This window comes from Danio rerio, chromosome 10 (genome assembly GCF_049306965.1).
Source record: "Danio rerio strain Tuebingen ecotype United States chromosome 10, GRCz12tu, whole genome shotgun sequence".
Lineage (NCBI taxonomy): Eukaryota > Metazoa > Chordata > Actinopteri > Cypriniformes > Danionidae > Danio > Danio rerio.
In genome coordinates, this window is record NC_133185.1 from 2578435 (window position 1) to 2592026 (window position 13592).

At 33.2% G+C, this 13592-nt stretch overlaps 1 protein-coding gene across 4 annotated transcripts in view; it reads left to right on the forward strand.

Moving 5' to 3' along the window:
- The first annotated feature begins 5604 nt into the window (after positions 1–5604).
- The window catches only part of cntnap3 (contactin associated protein family member 3), a 220326-nt gene continuing 212338 nt past the window's right edge, over positions 5605–13592 (forward strand). For 2 of the 4 annotated variants that reach the window (XM_073914343.1, XM_073914345.1), the window contains exon 1: positions 5605–5728. The gene's annotated coding sequence lies outside the window, so the exon portion shown is untranslated. The remainder of the gene's footprint in view (positions 5729–13592) is intronic. The other 2 variants (XM_073914342.1, XM_073914344.1) reach the window with 1 other exon arrangement.

Consider the following 13592-nt stretch of genomic DNA (forward strand, 5'->3'; position numbering starts at 1 on the left):
ACACACACACACACACACACACACACACACACACACACACACACACACACACACACACACACACACACACACACACACTTGTAGATTTGACTTATTCCTCTGCTAATATATAAATAATTGTTCTTGCGCGTGTGTTTCTGGAATACGCATGAATGAAGAAGTGATTAATAATCGAGCTTCAGCGTCTTCACTGTTGCAGATTGATTCCCAGAAAATCAAAACACACTGGAGCATTATCTGATAATCCTGTATTAATGTTTGCATAAATTATTCAGCTATTTACATGCGACTGTGGGATGTGCTGCTCACAAGAGTGTGTGAAATGCAGATGACTTTGATTACAGTAAAGCACACAAAAAAATGAGGGAACGTAAATGTGTGTTTATGGGGACACATTAAGTGTGTGTGTTGATATGAAGGCGGTTGTGGTTGATTTATAGCATGGCAGCAAGAAATGCTGTTTTTTTCTGGAGGAAGTTGGTCTTCTTGAGCCGCTCTGATAATGATAATAATAAATGTAAATTTATTTATTCATTCATTTTCTTTTCGGCTTAGTCACTTTATTAATCGGGGTTGCCACAGCGGAATGAACCGCCAACTTATGCAGCACGTTTTTACACAGTGGATGCCCTTCTAGCCGCAACTTATCAATGGGTAACATCCACACACACTCATTCACACTCATACCCTACAGACAATTTAGCCAACCCGATTCACCTGTACCGCATGTCTTTGGACTGTGGGGGAAACCGGAGCACCTGGAGGAAATCCACTGGAACGCAGGGAGAACATGCAAACTCCACACAGAAACGCCAACTGACCCAGCCGAGGCTCGAACCAGAGACCTTCTTGCTGTGAGGCGACAGCACTACCTACTGCGCCACTGCGTCACCTAAATTTGTAAATAAATAAATATAAATAAATAAATAAAATGTAAATAGATTCGTGAAAATATGTAAATAAATAAATCTAAATAAGTAAATTATGTAAATATGAAAAATAAATGAATAAATGTAAATAAATAAATAAACAAACATATATGTGAATAAATAAATAAATAAATAAATAAATATAATAAATAAATAAATAAATAAATAAATAAATAAATAATAAAAAATGAAATAAATAAATAAATAAATAATAAAAAATGTAATAAATAAATACATAAATAAATAAATAAATACATACACTCAAAAAAAATCCTCAAAACCAAAAACCGAGGGATCATAAATGTGTGTGAAATGCAGATGAGTTTGATTACATTTGATTACAGTAAAGCACACAAACACTGAGGGATCATAAACGTGTGCTTTGTGAGGACGTGTTCGCTCTATTGAAAGTGTGTGTGTGTTGATATGAAGGCGCTCGTGGCTAATTTTTAGCGTGGCAGCATCAGTAACAGTCTGTTTGAAATTATTGTTTTTTTTTCTGGAGGAAGTTTGTCTTCTGAGGTTGCTCTGATAATCTATATAAACATTTATTCATTTTCTTTTCAGCTTAGTCCCTTTATTAATCTGGGGTCACCAGAGAAGAATGAACCACCAACTTATCCAGCATACCTTTTATGGAGCATATGCCCTTGCGCAGCTGCAACCCATCACTGGGAAACACCCATACACACTCATTCACACACATACACTAGAGACAACTTAGCTTATCCTATTCACCTATACCGCATGTATTTGGACTTGTGGGGGAAACCGGAGGAAACCCACGTGAACACGGGGGGAACAGGCAATCTCCACACAGAAATACCAAATTCTGTGGAGACTGTACCACCGTGCCGCCCAAATGTTAATAAATTTAAAAAAATTAGATATGTAAATAACAAAATGTAAATATATAAACTAATGACTAAATAAAATGCAAATGTTATTTAATAAATAAATGTAAGTACGTAAATAAATGAAAATATGCAAATAAATTTAAATATGTGGATAAATAAATACAAATAAGTAAATACATAAGTCTATGAATATAAAAAACTAAATAAATGTAAATTTATGAAAGAAAATATGTAAATAAATATATGTCAAGTTGTGAATAAATTAATGTAAATAAGTACATGCATAAATAAATAAATAAATAAATATAAGTTTGTAAATAAATCAATATAAATAAATAAATAAATACAAAATACGTAAAGTAAGAAATGTAAACATGTAACTGAATAAATGTAAATAAATAAATAAATGTAAATATAAATATGTAAATAAATTAATTAATAAATATAAATTAATAAATCTAAATATGTAAATAAGTAAATGCATATAAATGTGTGAATAAATGTAAATAAATAAATGTTAAAAGATATACTTAAAAATATTTATTTTTTTCCTATTAGGGAAAAATGTAATTGTTTAAAGTATGCATTATTCATGTAGAGTGTGTGAAATGCAGATGAGTTTGATCAAAGCACAAAAAACCAAGGGAACATAAATGTGTTTATGAGAACACACTGGAAGTGTGTGTGTTGATATGAAGGCGGTTGTGGCTGATTTATAGCATGGCAGCATCAGTAACAGTCTAATTTTATTTTATTTTTTTGAAAGAAATTCTAGTCTTTTCAGGAAGAAGTTATTTTTTTGGGGCCACTCGGATAGTCATATAAATACACATATAAGTAAATAAATAAATACACATATAAATAAATAAACAAATGAATAAATAAATAAATTTATATAAACAAATAAATTTTAATATGTCAATAAATAATTGTAAATATATAAATGAATAAATGTAAATGATTAAATACATGTAAATATGATTATAAATAAATTAAATGTGAATGTAAATATGTAAATAAATAAATATAAATAAATAAATAATGTAAATAAAGAAATAAATAAAAGTAAGTAAATAAATTTAAATATGTAAATAAATGTAAATAAATAAATGTGAACAAATGCATGTAGATATATTAGTAAATAAATGTCAATAAGTAAATAAATGTAAATATAAAGTAAATACTGTAAATGTAAATATGTAAAATTGAAATATGTAAATAAATTAATAAAAAATAAATAAATATGTGAATAAATGCACATAGATATGTGAATAAATAAATGTTAAATAAATAAACAAACAAATAAATAAATAAATAAATAAACATACTTGAAAAAAACTCACAAGAGTGTGTGTAATGCAGATGAGTTTGATTACAGTAAAGCACACAAAACCGAGGGAACATAAATGTGTGTTTTTTGAGGACGTATGCTCTATTGAAAGTGTGTGTGTTGATATGAAGGCGGTTGTGGTTGATTTATAGCGTGGCAGCATCGGTAACAGTCTAATTTTTGCTTTTTGAAAGAAATGCTGGTCTTTTCTGGAGGAAGTTGGTCTTCTGGGGCCGCTCTGATCTACATTCGTGTCACGTTACTCTTTTAAGAGCCCCTTTCAGTGAGCCTGTTGTTGTAGGATAGGGCGTTACCATGGGAAATAGCCGAAATAGCCATCAGGAAAAAAAAAGACTGTGATCCGAGTCACTGAGCTCAACAGGGAGGCAGAAGAACAAACCGCACTCCTGTGAAACTCGACTCTGACTGTACATGTTCATTCACCACGTGCATGATTGAATGCTGATTATTGTACAAAAATGCAAGGAAATTTAAAAAAAAGTTATTTAAAATATCAAATTGTTTAAATGACATACATAGTGAGTCGGTGTAAATAAATAAATAAATTAAATAAATGAAAACATTTACATAAATAAAAGTAAATATGTAAATAAATACATGTAAATAAGTACATGTAAATATGTTAATAAATAAATGCAAATAAGCAAATAAATAAATGCAAATATGTAAATGAATAAATGTAAATAAATGAATTTATAAATAAATGTGAATATGTAAAGCAAATACATGTAAATAAAATAAATACATGTAAATATTTAAATAAATGATTGTAAGAATGTAAATGAATAAATGTAAATAAATAAACAAATATAAGTAAATACGTGTGAATAAATATACTTTACAAAAAAAATTCATTTCATTTTTCAGTGTAATAATGATACTTAAAACTTAAATATGCAAATGAATAAGGGTAACTAAATAAGTTTGAATATGTAATTAAAATAGTGTAAATATGCAAATAAACACATGCAAATAAATAAATGTGAATATGTAAATGAATAAATGTAAATAAATGAATGAATTGATAAAAATAAAAACATGTAAATATGTGTATAAAACATGTATATATGTAAATAAATAAAGGTAAATATGTAAATGAACAAATGTAAATAAATAAATTTGAATATGTAATCAAAAGTATGTAAATATGCAAATAAACACAGGCAAATAAATAAATGTGAATATGTAAATGAATAAATGTAAATAAATGAATTATTGAATTAAAAAATACATGTAAATATGTAAATATATACATGAAAATATGTGAAAAAAAACATGTGTATATATATATATATATTTATATATATATATATATATATATATATATATATATATATATATATATATATATATATATATATATATATGTAAATGAATAAATGTAAATAAATTAAAGAATAAATAAAAATAAATACATGAAAATATGTAAATAAATACATGAAAATGTAAATAAAAATGTATATATGTAAATAAATAAATGTAAGTATGTAAATGACAAAATGTAGTATTGTAAATAATTGCATGTAAATATGTACATAAATAAATGCAATTATGCAAAGGCATAAATGTAAATAAAAAATTAAATATATAATTAAATGAATGTGAATATGTAAATAATTACATTTAAAGATGTAAACAAATAAAAGTAAATTTATGCACAAATAAATATAAATCAGTAAATAAACACATGTAATTATTTAAATGTGTTAATGTAAATAAATATATGAAAATATGTTAATAAATAAGTGCAAATAATTTAATGTAAGTAATCACATTTAAATATGTATACTTACAAAAAAATTAAGAAATTTTAAATAACATTTTATTTTTGGGGAAAATGTAATTGTAATGTAATGTTAAAACTTCTTGCATAATTAATCAAAATTTAATTATTATATAACCATATTTGTACTTGTCCAGAATTGCATGTATTTTACAAAAAAATGTACATTTTAAAAATAGTTATTTCTCTCTTTTTTTAAATTTGATAAAATTGATGTGTATTTTTAAAATATTAAAATCTTGCAAGGTTTTGTTGGATTACTAAAAACTGTGCAGTTCTAATACCTGAATGCATTAGGAATACCACAGGTGAACAAAGTTGTAACAGTTAAATGTTACAATTATTATTTTCTGATTTAAATATTGCATTGTGTATCGCTTGGTATGTTGACAAGTAATATTGCTTCCGACCTCCGGGGAGCGCTTATAAGTGTACACTTATAAAGAGCCACTTACCATAGAGTAAGAATGAGATCCTCCAAAATAACTCAGGAAATAAATGTTTAACCTTTTTATTGAAATATCTTAAAAATTCTCATTTATGGGGGAGGATTTAATAAAAGAAAGCGGTAGGTGAGGGCTAAATCATAATGATCCACACTCCATACCAGTTGGTGGCGGAAATACACCATGTTGTTGTTTGTCTACCGCCATTAAATTGAAGAAGAAGAAGAAGAGTAAGAATGAGTGTTTGGTATAGTGTACACCACATGGATCACTTTCGCTACCAGTCTTCACATTCAGTCCGATGTTTGAGAACTGTTGCAGTTATCGCTCAGTTGTAAGTATGTGTCTTTGTTTGATGTGTTGTGTGTTCGCAGTTATTTGTGTCATTTTGCTTGCGTGTTTTAGAAAGGATTGTTTATATGTTGCTACCCCTGTGTGTCTTATGACTTGCTGTTCTCACTGGGAGGTACTCATAGATATTTACATTTGAAGTTGCCTACCCTGTTGTTGTCTATTGCAGTGGTCCCCAACCTTTTTATCACCGCAGACCGGTCAACGCTTGTCAATTTTACAAAAGACTGGTGTGGGCCGGGGGGTAGGGGGTCTTCACGTGAACACAGCTGCTGCACCCGAGCATCCAGGTTAATGATGAACAATTCAGTGCGCATGCGCTAGTTGCACTATCACGGTCTGATTATGTTTCAATCAAGGTTTATATGCATCAGATACATAACTTCTGTGCCAAACATTTCAACTGACTAACATATTAACAATAATACAACCGTATAGCCGAATTAAATGTATGCATTGGCATGTTACAGCCCTAATGAGTACGATTATGTGAAACTCCATATAGAGACATATTGCAATGATTTCGGGTACTTACTTAGCGATGCACGCACACATATATGCACAATCCTTAAATGCTCTGCTGATTTGGACTCTATAATACCTGTTTTATAACTTAAAACTATCAACAACCACCACTGAGCTATATTCTACTGATCGTTCTTCCCGCTCCGTGGTGGATTTTGCAATAGTCCATTTCACGTGAGATGGCGGGGGTGAGTGGAACCAAGTCGCGATGGGGATTTTTTCTACAGAAATAATTGATGATTTCTTATGTGGCCCGGTACCAAATGTTTCGCGGCCCGGTGGTTGGGGACCACTGGTCTATTGGTCTATAAGGAATGCATCAGTAGAGCCATCATTTTAGTTCAGGGTAGCACTCTCTTGAAATGAATGCGGGACCAAGGTGCTTTGGTGGACTGTGGCTGTTGAGAGCCAGAGATATACACACATATATCTATGATCGGGAGTTTCCTGCTGGTCAGTAACGCAAATATTATATTTAATATATGAAATATTATAAGTTTACATCCCTTTTGCACATCGATAGATAGGTGACCGCACGGGCATTCCTGACAGAGCATGTGTTTGTGTGCATGGAAATGTTCTTATCGCTCACTACCTGTTTAATTTGATCTAATCCGTGTCCTAAAACGCCCCACTCTCCTGCTGTCACTGCTCATCAGAGAGAGCGATTTGTATGTGAATGAATCTCCGTTAAGTAATTAGCCGACAATAATACCAGTTTCTAGCAGCGCAGCGTCTTGTTGTCATATTGTTTGCGGATATAAGTAATATAAGCCTGGTATTTAGTGTGAGTTGGCGCTGCTTTGCCTCATGGTGAATGCAGTCAGTGACTGTATTATCATCTATAACGTTACTGTTGAGCACAAAAGTTCATAACATACAAAATAGTCAATGTTTTGATGAACATCAAATGTTCTGCCTTTGTGTTTTGTTTTCTTTGTTTGCTCCTTACTACATCCGTACACCGATAAAGTCCAGAATCTTCACATTGGCACACTGTCTTGACTAGTGCAGTTGTACTGGGAGCACTGTACAAACATGGCGGCGCTACTGGTGCATGCTTAGGGTCTGTATGCGATTATTTAGTGTATATATCTATGGGAGGTACCAAGCTTATCCAATTTCTTGGGGAGCAACCTCGGGCCTGTTTCAGAAAGGAGGTTAAGTGAAAACTCAGAGTATTTTAACCCTGAAATGAGAGAAACTCTGGGTTTTCCGTTTCAAAATGGCAGGTTTGTCAAACTCGAGAAAGCAGGGTAAGTCAAGCCTGCTTCTAAAAGAGAGGTAACTTTAACTCAGAGTCAGTTACCGTGGGAATCTACTCTATGAATCTAACCTGGTCAGGAGCAGGTTTTATTCTCTAAACTCTGAGATTCTGTTGGTCTCCTTACCTTTTTTTTAAAGATAAATCGGTATTTCTCGCCCTAGCCTTATTTTTTCACATAACTATTTTAGAGCTCATTTTGACATGCGCATGAAAACGATTGATGGAAACGTCATGATACACATCTGAAAATATGCATAAAAAACATGTGCATAGCTAAGTAGGATAAACTTTTATTTGATAAGAAAAGATGCACATAAACTACGAAGGAAACACAGCAAATTACAGTATGTGCATTAAAAAAGGTTTGTTATAAGAGATCATATGATCATGAAAATATGTGAATGGACAGACCAGCAGGCTGAGCACACTGCAGAACATCTAAAATGTTGTTTTCAGTCATTCTAAAATGCCATAACTGTTTCAGTATAAGTATATATTATTAATTACCTCAATGCGTCTGGAGCGTGTCAAGAGTCTTCGCGTCATCAAATGTCTCCATGTGTTCATTGTGTGTCAGTTTATTCTTCTAAGGCGAAAGTACACTTATTAAATAAAAATAAATAAATAATTGACGCAGCTTCTTCTACCGCAGTAAACCTTTACTTGATCAACAAAAAAGGCAGACACACAAGTGCACTTTTAAGTTTATTAAAACTTATAAACGTGTATAAAAGTTTAGAAAAATGTTCATCACACATTACATGACTTTTTTTATCATACTTATATATTTAAATACTTTAAATGTACAATTACGCATTAACTTGAGCAGCTGTTTTCCCACTCTGTCTCTGTTTCACTGATGGTTGCTTCTTTTTAAAATGCGCTCATATTTGCTATAACTTTGTATGAGCACATCAAGTTCAGCTGGAGACAGAAATGCTGATCTCTTTTTTTTAGGATGTTGCCATAGTCACTCGTATTATCTGTGCTCCCTTGAAAGTTCCTTTTTATAGTCACGGTGTGCGTGCTTAACTCTGAGTTGGTCTACTCAAAGTTGATTGACTCAGATCAGCTGTTCTGAAACCGAAAACCCTTTTAATCTCTCGGTAAATCAACTCAGAGTTCAAGTTTAAACTCTGAGTTGTTTGAACCTCCTTACTGAAACAGGCTCCAATCTCGCTCAAACAGAGGGCAACTTGACTGCTTGACTACACACAACAACAGTCTCTTTTTCTAAGGAGTGACAGGACATTGGAAGAAATCATTGCATCGCTCTTAATGATAAGAGGTCACTGACTTTTTTCAGAACGACTATTTAGTTACTGACTTTAGAATGCAAAGTAAAAGGAGAAAAAGAATGCTTTGTGAAATAAAAAGAGTTTACACTTGCTATGATTTGTTTCAAGAGCTTGTTCATTCAGTTAAAATTTCTGTAAAAACCCCCTCAGAGTAATGCCAAATTCAAGGCGAGGAGGTGTTGTAAAATAATGAAACAAAACTAAACTAAAACAACTTGAATAAATATTAACATATATTAGGGATTGCAAGCAATTTTGCATTGCAAGTTTTCCAAAAACCTGCTTATAAATTATGCAAATGATTCATTATGTGGTTAATTCTGCACAAATGAGAATAGATCATTAAAGACTTCCATGATCAAAATTCTTGCTTCATTATCTCGGTTTATTATCAAAAACAAATTCATAGTGGTTTTGCATATCTCTTTTTTTATCACTACATAAGTCATACTGTGAGTATCCTGGGGGTTAAAAACAAAAGGCAAAAATAAAATAAACAAGTAAATTACAGGGTGAGAATGTGGTCCAATCTGAAAACGTGGTAAAAATCAGGCGAGGGCTCTGTCGGTTGGGTTTAGGGAAATGGAGACTTTCTGATGAGACATTAAACTGGCGTCCGACTCTTTGTGGTCGTTAAAAATCCCAGGATGTCCTTCGAAAAAAAGTAGGGGTTTAACCCCGGCATCCTGGCCAAATCTGCCCACTGGCTTCTGTCCATCATGGCCTCCTAACCCTCCCCATATCATAATTGGCTTCATCACTCTTGTGCGGTCTGGCGCAAAATGTCTGCCGTCGCATCATCTAGCTGGATGCTGCACACTGGTGGTGGATGAAGAGACCCCCCCCCCCTTCCCATTGTGTAAAGTGCTTTAAGTGCCCAGAAAAGCGCTAAATAAATGTAAGAAATTATTATTATCATTATTATTATTATTATTATTATTATTATTATTAAGTGGGTGGATGGGTCAATTGGTGCTTTTACATTTATACTACATTTACATTTAGCAGACAATTTTATACAAAGTGACTTACAAATGAGGACAAGGAAGCAATTTACACAACTATAAGAGTAATTAATAAATAGTCATTTTTATTTATTTATTTTTTTATTTTTGTAATAGTTAGTAGAGAAGTCAGAGAGGGAATTGCAGATTAGTAAGGAAAGTGGAGACCCAACCAATAGTGTTTTGAAAACACTATTGGTTGGGTGTAGAGTAGGAGGAGGGTGGGTCAGTTGATCGGCCAGTCAGTCAGTCAACAGCAGCCTCTGGTGGATTTACGTGAGAACAGCAGGCATGAATGGCACTCAAGAGAGAAATTTGAGATCTGAAAAAGCTTACACAGTGGCCTCTGGTGGTTTTGCGAAAACCAAAATTGCAAAAAAAGCGTAGCTTCTGGGACGTATTTCACGATTTTCAGAAACGTATATAGGGGTATATTTTCAGAATGCGCCTGGTATGGAATAATTTTGTTTTGAAGACACTATTGGTTGGGTGTAGAGTAGGAGGAGGGTGGGTCAGTTGATCGGCCAGTCAGTCAGTCAACAGCGGCCTCTGGTGAATTTACGTGAGAACAGCAGGCATGAATGGCACTCAAGAGAGAAATTTGAGATCTGGAAAAGCGTACAGAGTGGCGTCTGGTGGTTTTGCGAAAACCAAAATTGCAAAAAAAACGTAGCTTCTGGGACGTATTTCGCGGTCTTCAGAAATGTATATAGGGGTACATTTTCAGAATGCGCCTGGTATGGAATAATTTTGACTTTATGCGTCAATGTATAATTGATAATCGTCTTCATTGTAACTTAACTCTTAACACATCTGTACAAATGCATATAACATTGGAGGATTCATTTGTGTAATTAAAATAAATTACATTTAGGTCTATTGCTTTCATAAACCTTTTATTTAACATAGTGAACATCTCATAAGGACAATTATTATGGGGCTTTATTATCATTTTGGACTGTAGATAGTCATCATTAGGGCAATAAATGGTTTTATTTCTAATTAGAGCGACTGAACACAATTTCTGCTGCTTTGATGTCATAAAACAGAAACTGCTGCTGGTGTTCTTTTAATAACAAGAGTACTTTTAAGGGTGCTGTTTATATATAGTAGCTGTTTGTTCTTCTGGATGTTGTGCATTAGGCAAGTCTCATGAGGTTACAAAGGCTCTGAGGAAAACACACATCCAAAATCGTCACCGCATTCAACAACAAACATCTATGTTCTCTCCATCTACTTCTGGGTTCGCAAGTATTTGAGGGCCTTTGGTCTAAATAACTCTGTCATTAGTTTGTTCCTTCAGTGTAACGCACACACACTGCAGCGTGGAGTTCCTCTAGGGTTTTGTTGAGAGATCTTAGCTGGTACTTTCCTCAAGAGAGACAAATGAGTGATTTATTTTGTCATCACTGGTCTGGTGGTGTCTGCCGAATGTCGATCAGAGCGGAGGATGATGTGTGGCAGAGGACATTTATGTGGACACGACGGATGCACAGGATATCACGTCTACACAACCTGAAGATCTGATGGATAATGTCTGTCAAGCCTGAGATTATTCACACCCCTGGCAAATTCTGATGGCTGCTTTTTATTCAAAGGTAATTAAAAACCTGGGAAATATTTATTATCTAAAAAATATACTAAATATTTATTAAAAACAAAAGACTTGCTGAATGAATAAATATTTATCAGGAGGATGGATATTTCTGGCCCTGACTATATATATATATATATATATATATATATATATATATATATATATATATATATATATATATATATATATATCACACTCGCTGGCCACTTTATTAGGTACACCTTACTAGTACCAGGTTTACCCCTTTTTGCCTTTAGAACTGCCTTAATCCTTCATGGCATAGATTCAACAAGCTACTGGAAATATTCCTCAGAGATTTTGCCCCATATTGACATGATAGCATCACACAGTTGCTGCTGATTTGTCGGCTGCACATCCATGATGCCAATCTTCCGTTCCACCACATCCCAAAGGTGCTCTATTAGATTGAGCTCTGGTGACTGTGGAGGCCATTTGAGTACAGTGAACTTATTGTCCTGTTCAAGAAACCAGTCTGAGATGATTCACGCTTTATGACATGGCGCGTTATCCTGCTGGAAGTAGCCATCAGAAGATGGAGACACTGTGCTCATAAAGAGACATGGTCAGCAACAATACTCAGGTAGGCTGTGGTGTTGACACAATGCTTAATTGGTACTAATGAAACCAAAGTGTGCCAAGAAAACCTCCCCCACACCATTACACCACCACCAGCAGCCTGAACCGCTGATACAATGCAGGATAGATCCATGCTTTCATGTTGTTGACGCCAAATTCTGACCGACCATTCGAATGTGGCAGCAGAAATGGAGACTCTTTTTAGAAAAGCCTAAATCAGTGAAGGCCTAGTACTAGTCCTAGTTTCTGCTAAACTCTGTTTATGAATCGGAACCTTGTTGTATCTAAAATGCCATACAATTTGCATGACTGTTTTAAACATTTTAATTAATACATACAGTTGAAGTCAGAATTATTAGCCCCCCTGAATTATTAGCGCCCCTGTTTATTTTTTTCACCAATTTCTGTTTAATGTAGGGAAGATTGTTTCAGCATATTTCTAAGCATAATAGTTTTAAAAACTCATTTCTAATAACAAATTTATTTTACCTTTGACATGATGACAGTAAGTAATATTTTACTTGATATTTTTCAAGACACTTCTATACAGCTTAAAGTGACATTTAAAGGCTTAACTAGGTTAATAAGGTGAACTAGACAGGTTAGGGTAATTAGGCAAGTTATTGTATAACGATGGCTTGTTCTGTAGATTTTTGAAAAAAAAAATAATTTAATTTTAGCTAATAATTTTGTCCCAAAAATGTTTTTAAAAAAAATTAATAACTGCTTTTATTCAAGCCGAAATAAAACAAATGGGACTTTCTCCAGAAGAAAAAATATTATCAGACATACTGTGAACATTTCCTTGCTCTGTTAAACATCATTTGGGAAATATAAAAAAAAAATAAAATAAAATCAAAAGGGGGCTAATATTTCTGACTTCAACTGTATCTGTATAAGGATCCTCACCTTGGTCAGTTGTTCTGAAATCTACCACTGGCTCCATGGTGGTTAAAAAGGAGATTCATGCAGCTTGCTTTAGGCTGATCTAATTGGGAATTGTTGATATACTGTATACATACTTGACAAAAGTCTTGTCGATTATCCAAGTTTGTGGATAACCCAAATTATAACTTGACTTGTAGTTGATCATTTGGTATCAGAAGTGGCTTATATGAAAGTCAAAGGCCTCTAGATTTTGCTTATTTGACCAAAATAAAATATGATCATGCCTTGATTTTCAATGGTTTCATTAGGACAGTAAGGTCTGACTTTATTTAAACAAAAGTCTTGTCACTGAACAGAAATAATGTCCAGTATAGAATATAAAGTCCTGCTGCAGTGGAGACAGAATGAATATTGTGTCTGACTCCATCATGAGCTTGGAGGACTGCATCCATACATCTCTGCACTGACTCAAATCACTGATTAATAAAGACATCTATGGCAAAGAAAGCGTTCCTGCAGGACTCCCAGAGTTCATCAAGAGTTTTTGTGTTCATCTTCAACGCCTCCTCCTTCATCTTACCCCCAGACATGCTCAATAATGTTCATGTCTGGTGACTGGGCTGGCCAATCCTGGAGCAGCTTGACCTTTTTTGCTTTCAGGAGCTTTGATGTGAAGGCTGAAGTATGAGAAGGAGCGCT